This window comes from Boleophthalmus pectinirostris, unplaced genomic scaffold, assembly GCF_026225935.1.
Source record: "Boleophthalmus pectinirostris isolate CB_2022bp ecotype Guang Dong unplaced genomic scaffold, ASM2622593v1 HiC_scaffold_10, whole genome shotgun sequence".
Classification (NCBI taxonomy): Eukaryota; Metazoa; Chordata; class Actinopteri; order Gobiiformes; family Gobiidae; genus Boleophthalmus; species Boleophthalmus pectinirostris.
The window spans coordinates 36,110,653-36,128,731 of NW_026570971.1; the positions used below are offsets into that span (position 1 = coordinate 36,110,653).

The following is an 18,079-nucleotide window of genomic DNA, read 5'->3' on the forward strand; positions in this document are numbered from 1 at the left end:
ACCAAACTGGATTCACACTTCTGTCTGGATGCTTTGCACCACCTCAGAACCAGCCGCGGTCGAGCGCGGAGGACCGGAGCAGCCCGGACCTGTGGTTCACAGAACATTCTCGCTTTTCCCGCACGGAACCAGCGCACAGATGACTGCACTGAAGCACTCGGACCCAGTCCTTTGCGCGCTGGTCTTGCTCGCCCCCGTCTGGAACCAGGACACGGAGGACGAAGCCTCCGGACAATCTGACCAACTCTGGACCCACAGCCCCGTCTTGAGGGGCTGCGCGCTGACTGCTCCTGTGTGTTTGACGCTGCTGCCCGAGCTCAGAGCTTCTGCTCCGGGTTTATTTTATGAGTGCTCCTATGCACGATCAGAAGAAATGCGACTGCTGCTCTGAATACTTCCATCATCATCGTCAAAGCAACAGGTAAACGTCGGTCGCACTTTCAGCGCGTCAGCTCCTAAAACTCCGTTTATCTCAGTTTAGATGCAAACGTGAAACCAGAGTTTTCCAAAATCTCCACTTAGCCGGAGTTTTTAGAAAGATTCATTTTCAGAGGCGAATTAACGTGTAAACGATGTGTTCAAACTCAGGCAAATGTCTCAATTTAAAAAAATACCCGTGTACGTGTAAACGGGGCCTAAATGACAATGGAATAAACACTAACCACCTGATTTTAGTGGCTACAGACGGCGCACCGAGTATGAGAGGGTCACAAAAGAGGTTTGTGTATCATGAATGCTCATTTTGTATTTGTAGCCGACTTAGTCATTTTAATAGTCGGCTTATACAGCTAATATACTGACAGCCTATGTTGCCTTCATATTAGGCTTATATAAGACTTTTAATTTTTTGCGGCTCCAGGCAGGTGTGGTTTTTGTTTTTTTGGGCCAATATGGCTTTTTGAACATTTTGGGTTGCCGACCCCTGGCCTATATGTAAGTGTTCTGGTGAAGGGTCCGCCACCGATATATCGATATAAGTGGACATTAGTTTTGTTTGAACATTTTAGTCCAAAGAGAGAACTACTGCAAAAATGTGACTGCACTGGACTCGACACAATTTATAGTAAAAGAAGGTTGTGGATAAGTTATATTTTAATTTGATAATTTGGGAAATAAAACCTAAATGGGCTCTACATAACAGTCCAAAAATATCAGTGGATTCTAAACATCAGTATCAGTATTGTATCAGCCAAATGAATATTGTTCGATCTGTATTTAGACAGTGCATCTTGAAGTTTTATAGTGAAACAGAACTCAGCTCAGGAACATTTGGAAAAGGAATCAACATTCAAACATGACTGAAGCTCCACTTCTCTTCTCGTGTCGTAATATCAGGTGTTTCTAGTAAAAGTACGATCTCTCTCACTGCTCTGCTCCCCCAACAGACTCACGACTCCAACTCGTCTCGCCCCACGCGCCCGTCTCGCCCCACGCGCCCGTCTCGCCCCACGCGCCCGTCTCGCCCCACATACTTTTCTTCACTTTTCCCAAAGTTTGAGACTCACCTGACGGCGTCTGGACGTCACTCAGAGCGAGAGCCGACACTAAACTGTGAAAGACAAGAAAAGAAAAGAAGAGGACAGGATGAGAAAAGAAAAGCATGTTTTTCAGTTCCGATAACGATATTGATACTGTTGCTTTAAGTATCTGTGAATTCCTGATATTAACCGATACCAGTGCAGGGACAGTTACATGACTACAAAAGAGTCCAACAGAATATCAACCGATATCCACTCGACCGATACTGCCTGAACCGATACTACTTGTTTTTTCTGGAACGATACTCGATATCAATATCAGTATCAATGCATCCCTAAAGAAGAGGACAGAATGAGAAAGAAAAAAACAGAAGACAGGATGAGAAAGAGAAGGAAAGAGGTCAAGAAAAAGAGAGAAGACGACAGACTGCAAGAGAAAAAGAGAAAGAAGAGGACAGGATGAGAAAGAGAGAGAAGGAGAAAGCAAAGGATGAGAGAGAAGAAGAGGACAAGAAGAGAAAGAGGAGAAGAAGAGAACAGACTGATAAATGGAAAGAGAGAAAGAGGACAGTCTGAAGAAGAGAAAACAGAGGCCACACAGAAAGAGAAGAGGACAGACTGAGAAGGAGAAAGCAGAGGACAAGATGAGAGAGAGAAAGAAGAGGACAGGATAAGAAAAAGAAGGAGCAGAGGACAGGCTGAGAAAGAAAAGAGAAGAAGCTGAGAAAGAGAGAAGAGCAGAGACTGCGAGAGAGAAAGAGAAAGAAGAGGGCAGGATTAGAAAGAGAGAGAGAGAGAGCAGAGGACAAGATAGCAGAGAAAAAGAAGAGAACAGACTGAGAAAGAGCAGAGGACAGGATGAGAAAAAGACAGACTGAGAGAGAGAGAGCAGAGGATGAGAAAGAGAAGACCGTCTGAGAGAGAGAGAGACAGATAAAGAGAGGATAGAGAGAGAGTAAGAGAAAGAGAGGTCAGAGAGAGAGTAAGAGAGGACAGAGTAAAAGAGGACAGAGAGAGAGAGAGAGAGAGAGATAACGAGAGGACAGAGAGAGAGAGAGAGAGAGGACAGAGAGAGAGTAAGAGAGGACAGAGAGAGAGAGAGAGAGAACAGAGAGAGAGATAAAGAGAGGACAGAGAGAGAGTAAGAGAGGACAGAGTAAAAGAGGACAGAGAGAGAGAGAGAGAGAGAGATAACGAGAGGACAGAGAGAGAGAGTAAGAGAGGACAGAGAGAGAGTAAGAGAGGACAGAGAGAGAGAGAGAGAGAACAGAGAGAGAGATAAAGAGAGGACAGAGAGAGAGAGTAAGAGAGGACAGAGAGAGAGAGAGAGAGAACAGAGAGAGAGATAAAGAGAGGACAGAGAGAGAGAAAGAGAGAGAGTAAGAGAGGACAGACTAAGAGAGGACAGAGAGAGAGAACAGAGAGAGAGATAAAGAGAGGCCAGAGAGAGAGTAAGAGAGGACAGAGAGAGAGAAGAGAGGAGAGAGAGAGACAGAGAAGAGAGAGAGAGAGAGAGAGAGAGAGAGAGAGAGAGAGAGAGAGAGAGAGATAAAGAGAGGACAGAGAGAGAGAGTAAGAGAGGACAGAGAAAGAGAGAGACAGAGAGAGAGAGAGAGAGAGAGAAGAGAGGACAGAGAGAGACAGAGAGAGAGAGTAAGAGAGGACAGAGAGAGAGAAAGAGAGGACAGAGAGAGAGAGAGAGAGAACAGAGAGAGAGAGAGAAAGAGAGGACAGAGAGAGAGTAGAGAGGACAGAGTAAAAGAGGACAGAGAGAGAGAGAAAGAGAACAGAGAGAGAGATAAAGAAAGGACAGAGAGAGAGAGAGAGAACAGAGAGAGAGAGAAAGAGAGGACAGAGAGAGAGTAAGAGAGGACAGAGTAAAAGAGGACAGAGAGAGAGAGAAGAGAGAGAGAGATAAAGAGAGGACAGAGAGAGAGAACAGAGAGAGAGTAAGGGAGGACAGAGAGAGAGAGAGAGAGTAAGAGAGTAAGAGAGGACAGAGAGAGAGAAAGAGAGAACAGAGAGAGAGATAAAGAGAGGACAGAGAGAGAGTAAGAGAGAGAGAGTAAAAGAGGACAGAGAGAGAGAGAGAGAGAGAAGAGAGAGAGAGATAAAGAGAGGACAGAGAGAGAGTAAGAGAGAGAGTAAGAGAGGACAGAGAGAGAGAGAGAGAGAGAGAGAGAAGAGAGAGAACAGAGAGAGAGATAAAGAGAGGACAGAGAGAGAGTAAGAGAGAAAGAGAGGACAGAGAGGAGAAGGAGAAAGAGAGGAGAGGACAGAGAGAGAGAGTGAAGGAGGACAGAGAGAGAGAGAGAGAGAGAGAGAGAGAGAGAGAAGAGAGAGAGAGAGAGAGGACAGAGAGAGAGAGAGAGAGAGAAAGAGAGGAGAGGACAGAGAGAGAGAGTAAAGGAGGACAGAGAAAGAGAGAGAGAGAGAGAGAGAGAGAGAGAGAGAAGAGAGAGAGAGAAAGAGAGGACAGAGAGAGGAGAGGGAGAAAGAGAGGAGAGGACAGAGAGAGAGAGAGAGAGAGAGAGAGAGACAGAGAGAGAGAGAGAAAGAGAGAAGGAAGAGAGAGAGAGTAAAGGAGGACAGAGAAAGAGAGTAGCGGAGGATAGAAAGAGGAGATAGGTTTGACAACAACATTAAGCACTCAGATAAGGTTTAGTGGGTGACACAGAGCAGACTTTTAAATGAGGCATTAGCACTTTGTCCGTGTGGCTCCAAGGACACAATTTCTCTCCTCAGACACACACAGGTACAAACATGAGACTAAACACGTCTTTAAGAAGAGTTCAAGAGGAATCTGGGGTCAAAATGCTGCTTTAGTCGGGGTCATGTGTGAAGTTTGAGGTTCTGGTGAGTCCAGTATTGAAGTCTGCTGTGAAGGGCCCAGATCACACTGTCCTCATCTATGTTCTAAAGTGGTTTCTTTATTATTAGTCTGTCTCATCCAGATTTACTCTCCTGTGCTCTGAGGTCTGAGGTCCAGCTCGTGAGGCCTAAGATGAGACTTAAAACCAGGAGGACAGGACCTTCTCTGTGACCGACTCCAAACTCTGGAACACTCTGCCCCCCCACATCCCAGCAGCCCCACAGAGGAGAGTTTAAGTCTCGTCTTAACACCCACTTTTTACTCTCTGGCTTTTAACACCGTGTGAGTCGTGTGGTTCTCTGTGTCTTTTATTTATTTTATTTATTTTACTGTTATACGGTTCTTTATTCAGACCAGGGCCTGTTCACACGAGAACACTTGTGGATAAAAAACACAAAATATTTTATGGGAAGTGTCTTTCATTTAGACGGTGACGGCGTTTTGGGGCTTAAAAACACAAAACTCTGAAACCATCCTGCAGAGTGTAAAAGTTGAAGAGGCGAGTTTCAGCTGACGTCATTGTTATTAAAAGCCCGCGTTGCTGCTGGGAAATATTTTGGTCGGAGGCAAGAAACACGGTAGCGTCAAACACAGTGTGTAACCTCGCGTATTTCTCCCTGATAATGGTAAATTCCTGCTGCATTATCGGACGCACAAATAGAAGCACGGAAGAAGGAAAATGTTTTTTTTTTCGTATTCTGAGTGAAAAGAACTGCTAACGGTGAATTAAACGACTTTCAAACATCCGCAGAGCAAATGTAGAAGATCCTAACAAACCGTGGACTCCAACAAGTTCAACAACACATCGAGACTCTTGGAGGTTTGCATCTTTTCTGCTGTGAATGGCCCAGGAGTTTCCACCAAGTCATTGTGGATATCACCAAAGTGAATATTTGTCCAGGTAGTTGGTGATTCAGACCAGAAATTTGGTTTGGTCCACCTTTTGTCGGGGTTGAAAAGGGTGATTTGGCGTCTGTCGATACTTATGACCAATTTCTGGTCAAATGGTCTTGGGTCCTCTGCCGTTAGAGTGGATAAATAACCAGGATCAATACACTTTACGTGCTTTCTCGCTCTGTCCATCATGTTGAATTAGTGTTTCTTGCTGCCGACCAAAATAATTCCCAGCATGCAACGCGCACTTTTGTCAACAATGAAACTCGCCTATAGGCTCCGTCGTAGTGTTTCCGTCTACACGGCCCAAGACACAAAACTCTGGTCAGATGTGCTCAGGTCACACGTGTCTACGTCACATACAGGACACACAAACTTGACATGCACACACTGTCCAATTTCACACACTTTTGCATCACCGTCTGCAGCAGATTTCCTCCTGAAAACACTCGTCTAAACGCAGAATAAAAAGTGAAGACACAACATCACTTTTGCATCTTCTGTCAGACGTCATCATGTAAACGTAAACTAAGAGTTTGTTTTCATCCCTGACAGTTTGTTCTGCTCCTGTGCTCTTCCTCAAAGTCTCGTGATGTTGCTGTTTTGTGTCGCTCAGATGATTTAAACAGGTTTTGGTGCTGTCTTCCTCTCGGTGGAGGCAGGACGACAGCGCCACCTGCAGTCTCAATTCCTCAGGACAGAATCCCAGGTGTGTGAGAGGAAAAAATCCCCCTTGTCCTGGTTTATTGTCTCATGGGCACGTTCCGGTAGAAAAACAGTGACAAAACTTGTTTATATCATCTGATCCACATGTCACAGAAACATCATGAGACTCTGAGGAAGAGCGGAGAAGAAAAAACAAACTTCAGGGATGAAAACAACAACTCTTGGTCTGAAAAATAAATTATCAGAAGACCAAATGAACCTCATTGGACCTTTATTTCTTTTACTTATTTTGTGTGATTTTATGATTTTTCCAGTTTGATTTGATCTGTCTGGTTGGATCGTTTGAGGACTGCTGGGATCACATTTTAGCAAGTGACCTTTTTGTCATCTTCATTTCCTGATCTCTGAGCAGATCTTTGGAAACTGTTTTGTTTGTAAAATGTGCTGTAGAAATAAAGAGGATCTGATTTTGTCTAAACCTGCAAAGCTCAAAACACTCTGTTCCACTTTGAGATGGACAGATCCAGAGCTGAAATGGTCCAAATGATTCTATTGAAGGTGTGTGGAGTTTAAAACACAGTGGTACCACATGATGACATCACAAAGTGGAACAGTTTTCAGTTTGAGAGAAGAACTCAGCCTAAATGTGCAGAGTCTCCAGGTTTGTTTGTGATGAGGAAACATTAGAGCAGGTGAGAAAACAGCGTGATGAGTTCTTTAATAACCTCCACGTTTCTCTCTCTCTCTGTTTTTTCTGTTTTTTTTCCCTTCACTTCAGTTTCAGACACGATCAGGTTTGTCAGTTTCAGTCACATGACCACAGGACTTCTTCTACTGTCTCATACTGTCTCTCTCTCCTCCTCTAATCTTCTTTTCCTCTCTCCCTCTCTTCTCTTTCTCTTATTCTCTTCCACTTCACTCTTTGTCTGTCACTTTTCATCTTGCTCTTTCTTCGTCCCTTTCTCCTCTTCTTCTCTCTCTCTCACTCCTTATCTCTCTTTGTCTTTCTTTTCACGCTCTTTCCATCTCACCCTCCTCTCCCTCACTCGCTCGTCTCGCTCTACACTCCCTGTCTTTATCTCCATTTCTCCTCCCGCCTCTGTCCTGCTCCACCTCTCCCTTCCTCTCCCTCTTTCTCTTTCTCCCCCTTTCTCCCTCCCAGCTCTATATCTCTCCCCTTCTTCTATATTTCTCCATCTCTCTCTTCTTCTCTGTCTCTCCTTCTCCCGCCCCTCCCTCTCTCTCCCCCCTCTCCTCTCTCCCCCTCCCTCTCTCTATCTTCCCCTCGCCCTCTTTCCCTCTTATCTTCCCCTCTTTCCCTCCCTCTCTCTATCTTCCCCTCGCCCTCTTTCCCTCCCTCTCTCTATCTTCCCCTCGCCCTCTTTCCCTCCCTCTCTCTTCTCCTCTCCACTATTTTTCCATCTCTCTCGCGTTCTGTGTCTCTCCTTCACCCCGTTTCCATCCTTCACCCTCTCTCCTCCTACCTCTCTGCTTCTTGTTCCCTCCTTCTCTTCCCCCTCCCTCCCTCTCTCTCCTCCTCCTCTTCTCTCTCTCTCTCTCTCTGTCTGTGTGATATGACAGTACAGTGTCAGCTCTTTCTTCTTTGAATCGTTTTCTTCTCTCTCGAGGGACTCTGTTTCCTCACTGTAAAAACTGCTCTTCATTCAGTTTATTCTCCAGTTAAACCGACTGGTGTTAGTGCATCCGTCTTTGTGATAAGGAAAGCAACAAAAAATCAAGATTATAATTTTCATTCACATGTTTAACTCACTAACCTGCACATTTAGGCTTCAGTTCTTCTCTCAAACACAAAAACACTCTGTTCCACCTTGTGATGTCATGTGGTTATACAGGAAGTGCTCCATAGTGCTTTAAAACTCAACACACTTTCACTAGAATCTTTTGAATGAATTCAGTCCTGGAGCTGCCGATCTCGACTGAACTAAAGATAAAAGGAGCTGTTGAAACTTGAAAACCCCCACTTGATGACATCAGAAGGTGGAAGAGAGCATTTTGAGCTTTGGATATGTAGACAGACTAATAATAAAGAGTTCCTCAAACATGTGAATGAAACAAAACACAACTCCAGATTTGTTTTTGAGGAGGAAACAGCGTTAAAACATGGTAAGACTGAATTTAGCGTAATATAGGAGCTTTAATATCTCGCAGGGTCCAGTAGGTCTCATAATATAATCATAATATTTATCATAATATTAGTTGGATCCAGTTTTTTCCAGATTAGTCGAGCTTTTCAAACCATCACAATGATAATTCTTCTGAACTCTGCACACTCTACAGTCACATGTCCTGGAAAACTAAAAAAAAACAAAACACAAAAAGTCAAATGTAGCTGAGTTAATATTCCTTGAAATTAAGAAAGTCTTATCATATTTTGAGTAAATTTCTCTTCAAAAGTACAATTATCTATGAATGAAACACCACTTTTGAAACAACTTTTTGCACTTAAAATAAAAAAACAAAATCAAATGTTGCTTGAATTAAGAAAAACACTTATACCGCGGTCAGTGAGGATGACAAAGTCTAACCGCTGTGCCTTAAGACGACACAACACTCAAGTAATTCCGGCAACAGCCAAATCACTGTTCTATATCACTGCTCTGTGGCCATCGCCATGATGTCACCATAGCAACAAGTAAACAATGATTAGAATTTATGGATTTATAATAAAAACTGGATAAAACTTTCCCCCTCATGACCCGTGTTCTGTGAAAATGAGCTTCGCAGCTTTTTTGTGGCTATACTGGTTTGTCAAAGTCTGATCCTGTCAGACTTCAGAAGCTCAGAGCTCTGGTCTGGTCAGGACTTGGATGGAGATGGTCAGAGGGACTGATGGCACCGATTGGCAACTGCGCTTCTGTCAGTCTGCCCCAGGGCAGCTGTGGCTACAATAGGAGTTTACCACCACCGGGTCTGGAGTGAGTGAATAATGAACTGTAAAGTGTCTTTGTGACGAATATCTGTGAAAAGTGCTGTATAAATAAAATACTTACTTTTTCTGTTTACAGTATAGATCCAATAAAGCTGAACCTTGACCATGACCCCTGACCTCTGACCTCTCCAGTGTGACACATGTTTGTTTGGATTGGAGTCGTGGGTTTGATGTTGTTCACACACTGATCACACTTTAGACCTTAGTTGTGTCAAATCTAAACTCATTTATGTGAGTGTGTGTGGTTCATGTGACAGTCGTGTTCTGCTCAAACAGACTCAGACTAAACAAGTACAGATCCACAGAACAATTTATCCTCCAATAATGTCCCACTGTACAAGAAACATTATTCACTCGTTTAGATGAATTTGGGTAGAGTTCATGTCCACAGGTCCATATCTGAATCTCAAAGAAAACTCCACTATAGAAGAGAAAGAAACGACTGGAAACACTCACATCTTTACATTAAATAAATATCAAGGCCACAGTGTGAATGTCCTGTTATAATATAGGGATCTTTTATTTCTGCAGCGTCTTTCTAAACAAAGTCACAACCTTTTCAAAAATAAAATCAAATATTAAATCCAAACTGTTCAATCACCTAGTTTAGGTTTTCTGCTGCAAATCCAACACACACACGTCGATGTTTAACTCAACAAACAGAAAATAAAACCAAAACACTTTTAAAATGTGACTTGTTACTCCACTTCTTCCTCAGGAGATCAAATCGACAGGACACCAGCTTCAGACAGACTAATGGCCACTCTGGGAGATGCGGCCCAGAAACATTTCTCCCACAGAGAGCAATGCATTTTGGGAATTCAAACTGCCAACTTCATCCGGCTTTCACAAAGGTCAGGTTTTGTAGAGATTCTTTTCTATTTTCACAACATAAACTTTTTTTTACATGTTTAAATCCTCGTGGCTCTTAAACAGACCGAGCCTCAATGCTCTGAGCCGCGCTCACTCTGCTCTAGCAGCTCTCGCTCTGATTGGCCCAAACACTCCACGTGCACGTTACAGACATCACACAGGTGGGAGGAGCTTGTCCAGATTGAGGAAGTAAATGCAGAAGAGAAAATTGTTTTTGTGCCCATGAGTCAATGAGCACAGAGCACTGAAAACAACACAACGCATCTTCACCTCCAGGGGGTGGGGGAAGTGTCCTGCTTAAAGACACACTGTGTAACTTTTCTGGTGGACGCTCCTGCACCTGGTTGTCTCCATGGCAATGATAAGTTTGCTTTGCTGGGAATGTTCCACAGTACAGCTTTAAATCCATCTCCATGGAGCAGGTGATGCCACAAGCTCAAGTCACAGGTCAGATCTGTGGAGAAGTAACCCTGCATGTTTTTAAAGGAATTTGTACCAATAAAAGCACCTTAGATGCATTTAAAGCTATACTATGGAACATTTCAGCATACAAAGCAGTACGGTTTCCATGGAGACGAGAAGGCGGCGTCCCCGACCTTTAAGATTTGAAGTTCAGCCAATACCAACTCAGCTGTCAATCAAGTTTTAAATGGATCATAATAAAAAATAATAACAATAGGTTGTCTGATGAGGTTAGTAGTTTGAATCCCACTCCTTGTTTGCTGTGTCCTTGGGCAAGACACCTCACCTACTCATCCTTCATCATCAGAATCAATACAACTTCATAACAGCTGTATTTATAAAATAATTTTAAAAAAGGGTTGGTAGTTAAATGTGGTTAGAAGTCTGAATTCTCCTCGTTCAGCCACGTTGTGTCATCGAGCAAGACACTTCCCCACTGATCAGACTCAATACAGCCTCATAAAAGCTGCACAAACAAAATATCCAGTGCAGACAATATTCAATTAAAATAAATAAAAAAAAGAGTTGGTGGTCAAATACGGTTAGTAGTTTGAATTCTCCTTGTTCAGCCACATTGTGTACTTGAGCAAGACACTTCCCCACTGATCAGACTCAATACACCCTCATAAAAGCTATACAAATAAAATATCCAGTGCAGACAATATTCAATTAAAATAAAATAAAAATAAATAAAAAAAGTTGCTGGTCAAATACAGTTAGTAGTTTGAATCCCACTCCTTGTTTGCTGTGTCCTTGGGCAAGACACTTCACCTACCACATTAGAAATCGTCAGAATTACACACACTTCTTTGTTTTGGTATTTAAAACTGCTTTGCCCTAGTAAAAAAAAAAAGAGTTGCTGGTCAAATACAGTTAGTAGTTTGAATACTCCTTGTTCAGCCATGTTGTGCCCTTGAGCAAGACACTTCACCTACTCAGCCTTTATCCTCAGAATCAATCGAGCCTCATAACTGTTGCACAAAGTGTCCAGTGTAGTCCTTATTAATAAAATGAGAGTCAAATATGTCAAATATGGTTAGTAGTTTGAATTCTCCTCCTTAAACAATGCTATGCCCTTGAGCAAGACACTTCACCTACCACACCAGTCCATCATTAGAATGACACCCTCTTCTTCGTTTGGTGCTTAAAGCCGCTTTGCCCTGGTACACACATTTACTCCAGTGTCAGTGTCAGCCCCCAAACCACGTCTCCTCATCTCCGCGCTCACTACTGTATCCGAACGCGCTCTTACGTAACAAACACAAGACCCCGCTTCATTCGGAGTTTGAGAAAGAGTGGGAGAATTCATGTGACACTTGAACGCCTCACAAAAGCTCATTGTAAACACGAATCCTGTAAAGCGCTGCAGAAACGAACGAGGAGTTTTGTGTGAGCGTTTGGCACGGGGTATGCGTAAAATCCAACTATAGACCAGGCTGGGGACAGTGCCATCTCTCCTGGTTAAAAGATAAAGTGTGAATAATTAATGTACCTAATGAAATCAACGCTATAGCACGCGACATGACGTATTTGAGCTCAATCTCACTGAATGCAAGCAGGAAATATGTCTTTATTATGGTGAAAAAAGGTGCAATTTGACATCAACCGCACCTTAAACTGGTCGTTAATGACAACATCTCCTCTGAGTACTGCAGCAGTCCCTTCCGCTGATATCATCCCCAACCGATCTCTGTGCAATTACACGTCCAAGATCCGATTCTCACAAATACATGAACGACAACGCGAGCCCCACACAGCACAGCAGCGGCTATGACATCGTTTTAATTACCTATTTACCTGGTTTCCGCAATGGGGAAAGCAGGGGAAGCAGAGTCGTGATCTGCGCCTACAATTTTTGGTATACAAAGACAAATCCCGCATATTCGCATCTTTCAGAGCCCCTATCGCGACATCTGAGCGAGAATTTGTGACAGGGAATAGGTAAGTAAGGAAGTAATGCAGCGTTTGTGGACAAATGTCGTGAAATAGAAAGGAAAAGAGGATGTCGTGGTTGGATTCTTACCTTTGGAGGATACGTGCGTTACGGCAGTGGCGGTGATGTAGCGCACCGACGAGGCATCATCGCAATTTACGCATGCCATTCCGTGCCATTTTTACGTAAATTTAGCCCAAAAACGCGCTAAAGTGACGCTGTATGTGGTGAGAGTGGCGGGAGCGCTGGTGTCCGCATCCCCTCAGCATCAGCAGCAGCAGCGGAGAGCGGCACAGCGCGGCGGAGAGCGGCACAGAGCGGCAGAGCGCAGAGACGTAGATGCCATGCGCGGGTATCTACTACGCACACGCACGCACGCCGCTTAAAGGGCCACGAGCACGATGCAGCTGTTCATATGAATTATGGCCGTTTCCAAAGACTGGAGGGAAAGGACCCGCAGGTGCGCCGGGAGCAGACACGCGCTACAGAGAAATGAGAGTTTTGGGACTAAATCAAGAGAGAAAAGCTCATCAAAAGTCCAACGTGCAAGGCCAGACTCTCTCTCCAACTTGATTTTCTTGATTTAGGAGCATCCTGTTGAGATTTAAAGGTCATATTTTACACTAAAATTACTCCTGTGAGTTTTAGCCGTGTTCTGATGTAGTTTCCTCCTCCCAAACAGGTGCACCTGAATAAACATTACAATAATATAAATGTATATGAATGAGTCAAAAAGCTCTTTTCATCGGCCCTGCCCCCGGAACAGGCTCCTCAAACATCACACATGGAAAACATCTGATGGGAAACTGGTTTGTCAAAGTCTGATCCCGTCACATCTCAGAAGTTCAGAGGTCTGCTCTGGTCTGGACTTGGATGGAGACACTGAGAAAATCAGGAGCCACAGGAGACACCAGAACAAAGACTGTTGTTGTGTCCTTTGACAAGACACTTCACCCACATTGCCTAGTATGAAAGTGGTGTGTGTGTGTGTGTGATGGTGGTGGTCGGAGGGATTGATGGCGTCAATTGGCATGGCAGCCGCACTTCCATCAGTCTGCCCCAGGGCAGCTGCTTACATCACCGGGTCTGGAGTGAGTAAATAATGATCTGTGAAGTGTCTTTGTGACAAATGTCGGTGAAAGTGCTGTATAAATAAATTATTTACTTACTTTCTTAAAAGTCAGTTTATTAAAATACAAATACAACTTTGTAGTAATAGTAATAGTAGCAGTAGTAGCAGTAGTTGTAATAGTAATAGTAATAGTAGTAGTAGTAGCAGCAGCAGTAGTAGTAGTAGTAGTAGTAGTAGTAGTAGTAGTAGTAGTAGTAGTAGTAGTAGCAGCGGTAGTAGTAGTAGCAGCAGTAGTAGTAGTAGTAGTAGTAGCAGTAGTAGTAGTAGTAGTAGTAGTAGCAGCAGTAGTAGTAGTAGTAGTAGTAGCAGCAGTAGTAGTAGTAGTAGTAGTATGTACAAACATTTAGTGCTCACATTTTTGTGATTTATTTTGCCACTTTTTTTTTTTTTTAGCCATTTTTACATTTCTGTGTTTGAGAATCCTGTTATTATTCATTTGTCTACATGTAGACCCAGAGTGTCCAAACTTGTTTCATCAAGGGTCACAGATCTAAACACAGTCGGAGCAGAGGGATGATCGAGGGACATAGACTGGAGCTGAATACAGTGAATAACTGAAATCTGTACATGTTTAACACGTTAGAATGAACCATCAGTTTTTATTCATGATAAGAGCCTAAAAACTACACACTTTATCAAGGTAGATTTTCAAAAAACTCACAGTAAAAAGTTCATTTTTAATTGATGCAAAGTAATTTGAGCCAATTCACCTGGAAACCTGAGGACCAAGAAAAAATTGTCTGAGGGCCACATATGGCCCACGGGCCATAGTTTGGACATGCCTGGGCTAGACAGCTCTGTCTGCTCTGTTCCACTTTGTGATGTCATGCAGTGGTAGTTTTCAACAGCTCCTTTTACCTGTACTTCAGTAGAGATGAGTAATTCAGATGATTCTAGTGAAGGTGTGTGAAGTGTAAAAACACAATGGAGCACTTCCTGTATTATCACATGACATCACAAGGTGGAACAGAGTGTTTTCTGTTTGAGAGAAGAACTCAGTGTAAATGTGCAGGTTTGTGTGTCAAACATGTGAATGAAACAAACAGAACATCTCCATGGAGACAAGCAGCAGGCACATCCCAATACAGACCTTTAGTTAGAATCAAAATACTGTAGTACTTGTAGAAGTAGTGTAAATGTATTACTAATACAGCAGTAACTAAGAAATAGTACTGGTAAATATACAGAATCCAATTATACTTCAAATGTTGGGAAAAGTATTGGTGGAGTTCTGTTAACAGGTGACAGTTTGAGGACTTTGGCTACATCACGGTTTGTGATCTACGTGGAGGAACACCGCTCCTCTGTCCATTGTGATGTTCTACAACTGCAGTGTGCATTAAAACTGCAGACCACACGGCTCCTCATTGTCTAATGTTTACAATTTTTATTTCAGAAACCGTTTTACTTGTGGAGGTGCCAAATGTTTGATCTTTTCTCCAGAGTCAGAAAACATGATCCACACACATTTGCACATTTTCGATCAGGTTTTATTCATAATATTCTTTAACTTCTGATAAAATACACTTTGTTTACAAGTGCTGAGTACTATGTTACATTCACCCAGAGTCTGAGAGTTTGAAGACGCACACAGAGACACGAGAAGACACAAAACCCCGAGAAAATGTGGCTTTAGAAAGAGTGGACCATACTAATGCTAACATGAAGCTAATCCACAGCGAGCTAATGAAGTGAACAAAGAACTTAAAGCTGCACTGTGTAACTTTTTTTTTTTCTGCTGCAGGGTCTGTCAAACACTTTTCTCCATGGAGATTTTGTTGCTTTGTCTGGAATGTTTCACAGTATGGCATTAAACTTTTCTATCTTCATGGAGACCAAACCAGACCAAGTTACAGGTCAGATCTGTGGAGAGGCGACCCCACTCACAGTCACAATGTCTGTTTTTTGAGGTATTTTTGAGCCATAAAACCACCTGTAATTGAATAAATGTAAAGTAGAGCTGTTTAATGTCACACTGTGGAACATTCCAGGCAGAGTAATGACATCTCCATGGAAACATGCAGATGAGGGACCCCCAGCAGAAAAGTTACACAGTGCAGCTTCAACATGACCAAATGACAAAGATGTTAACTGTAAACCTTTTTGATATTGTGAGTGTTCAAAAAAGAAAAAAAAAAGCCAAATAATAATTCATGTATTAAAGCTGCACTGCGTAACATTTCTAGGAGAAGTTTACGTCACTTTTTTAACTCCATAAAGATGTTATTGCTTTTCCCAGGGTTTTCCCAGAAAGTTCCAGAGTATGAATTAAACCTGCCAATGGATACAAGCAGCTGGCACCAAAATGTCGAGCTACAGGTCAGATCTGTGGAGAGGCAAGCCCGCTTGCAGTTTTCAAGGTAATAATAAAAAAAACAACTGTAATGAAATACAACAGTAAACAGATTAAAAGCATTACTGTGGGACATTCCAGGTAAAGCACAAACATCTCCACGTCGAGACAAGCAGGAAGGTGTGGAGATCTTCCACCAGAAAAGTTACGCAATGTAGCTTTACGCTTCAAATAAGAAAACAACTTGAACTTTTTCATAGCAGAGACTTAAGAAAACATCCAAAAAGAACGTCAAATTGAACAGCTGTGATCACGTTTTAGTTCCTCAACCTGAAACTACGGAAACGCTCTAAGTTCCATTTAAACATAGAAAGTACAATGAGAAATCTATAGATCTGGAAATGTCTTCAAAATGACACACAAACTCCGAACTTTACAGACAACTTTGTGAAAATCAAAATTAAATAAGACAAGAGGATTTTAAAGGTCCAATATGACACAAAAGTGACTGTTGTGAGCTTTAAGTCATGTTAGAATGTTAAATCCTCAAAAACACACCTGGAGTTGTTTTGTTTCATTCACACATGTTTGAGTAACTCTTTTTTTCTGTTTGAGAGAAGAACTGAGCCTAAATGTGCAGGTTTGTGTTAAACATGTGAATGAAACAAAACACAACTCCAGGTGTGTGTGTGACGAGGAAACGACATTAGAACAGATCAGAACACAGTGTGATATGGACCTTTAAGTTCAGTTCAGTTCAGTTCAGTTCAAAGAAAACGAATAAAAACAGACAGTGAACACATTTCTACCGTTATAGCAAATACCCTGTTGATTGAAAAGCAATTATCAAATAGATATTAATAAAAATATATTAATTAGAATATATTACTTTGATTAATGACCATAAAACATGATGTGATTCTGGAGTTAAGGTGACTTTGGTATTTTTTATACCAGCTCGAAAACAACTGCTCACACTCCATACTAGCCCCAGTTTGTTGATATTGCAAAAAATAATAATAATACAATAAAAAAAAAATAGAATAATTTGAAAATTTTAGAGTATATTTACCATTTTTATTATTATTTTTTTGACCAATTTATGACAATTATTTGGATAAGATATTATATTTCTTTAAAGCTATTACAAACCAAATTGCAAATAAAATGTCATGCTCAAGAAAGAAAAAGAAAAGTAGAATAGTTAAACATAGTAAAGAAATAAAAATAGAAAGCAGATTGTAACGGGGCAATTGATTTGATCAGCAACAGTGTGTTCAGTGGGTAAGTCAATTCCAAATCTTAGCAGTTAAAGCTACATTGTGTAACTTTTTGGTTGGGGGTCCATCACCTGCTTGTTTCTATGGAGATGTCATGTTCCACAGTGTCACATTAAACAGTTCTACTTTACATTTATTAATTTATTTATAGCTCAAAAATACCTAAGAGAGAGAGCCGCCTCTCCACAGATCTAACCTGTAACTTGGTCTGGTTTGGTCTCCATGAAGTTAGAAAAGTTTAATGCCATACTGTGAAACATTCCAGGAAAAGCAATAACAGCTTCATGGAATTCTGGTTGAGTCCTGGTTGAGTTCTGGTTGAATCCTGGTTGAGTTCTGGTTGAGTCCTGGTTGAGCCCTGGTTGAGCTCTGGTTGAGTCCTGGTTGAGTCCTGGTTGAGTCCTGGTTGAGTTCTGGTTGAGTCCTGGTTGAGTCCTGGTTGAGTTCTGGTTGAGTCCTGGGTGAGTCCTGGTTGAGTCCTGGTTGAGTTCTGGTTGAGTCCTGGTTGAGTTCTGGTTGAGTCCTGGTTGAGTCCTGGTTGAGTCCTGGTTGAGTTCTGGTTGAGTCCTGGTTGAGTTGAGTTCTGGTTGAGTCTGGTTGAGTCCTGGTTGAGTCTTGGTTGAGTCCTGGTTGAGTCTGGTTGAGTCCTGGTTGAGTCCTGGTTGAGTTGAGTTCTGGTTGAGTCTGGTTGAGTTCTGGAGTCCTGGTTGAGTCCTGGTTGAGTCCTGGTTGAGTCCTGGTTGAGTCTGGTTGGTTGAGTTCTGGTTGAGTCTGGTTGAGTTGGTTGAGTTCTGGTTGAGTTCTGGTTGAGTCCTGGTTGAGTTCTGGTTGAGTCCTGGTTGAGTCCTGGTTGAGTTCTGGTTGAGTCCTGGTTGAGTCCTGGTTGAGTTCTGTTGAGTTGGTTGAGTCCTGGTTGAGTTCTGGTTGAGTCCTGGTTGAGTCCTGGTTGAGTTCTGGTTGAGTCTGAGTTCTGGTTGAGTCCTGGTTGAGTCCTGGTTGAGTCTGAGTCCTGGTTGAGTCCTGGTTGAGTTTGAGTCTGGTTCTGGTTGAGTCCTGGTTGAGTCCTGGTTGAGTCCTGGTTGAGTTCTGGAGTTGGTTGAGTTGTTGAGTTCTGTTGAGTTCTGGTTGAGTCTGGTTGAGTCCTGGTTGAGTTCCTGGTTGAGTTCTGGTTGAGTCCTGGTTGAGTTTGAGTTCTGGTTGAGTCCTGGTTGAGTTCTGGTTGAGTCCTGGTTGAGTCCTGGTTGAG

General features: G+C 42.5%; 1 protein-coding gene across 1 annotated transcript in view; it reads right to left on the minus strand.

Moving 5' to 3' along the window:
• dtnbb (dystrobrevin, beta b) overlaps positions 1 to 12,357 on the minus strand; it is a 99,620-nt gene extending 87,263 nt beyond the window's left edge. The window contains exons 1-2 of the mRNA XM_055161622.1: positions 12,219 to 12,357; positions 1,506 to 1,549 (exon numbers count right to left, since the gene is read on the minus strand). The gene's annotated coding sequence lies outside the window, so the exon portion shown is untranslated. The remainder of the gene's footprint in view (positions 1 to 1,505; positions 1,550 to 12,218) is intronic.
• Positions 12,358 to 18,079: the final 5,722 nt, after the last annotated feature.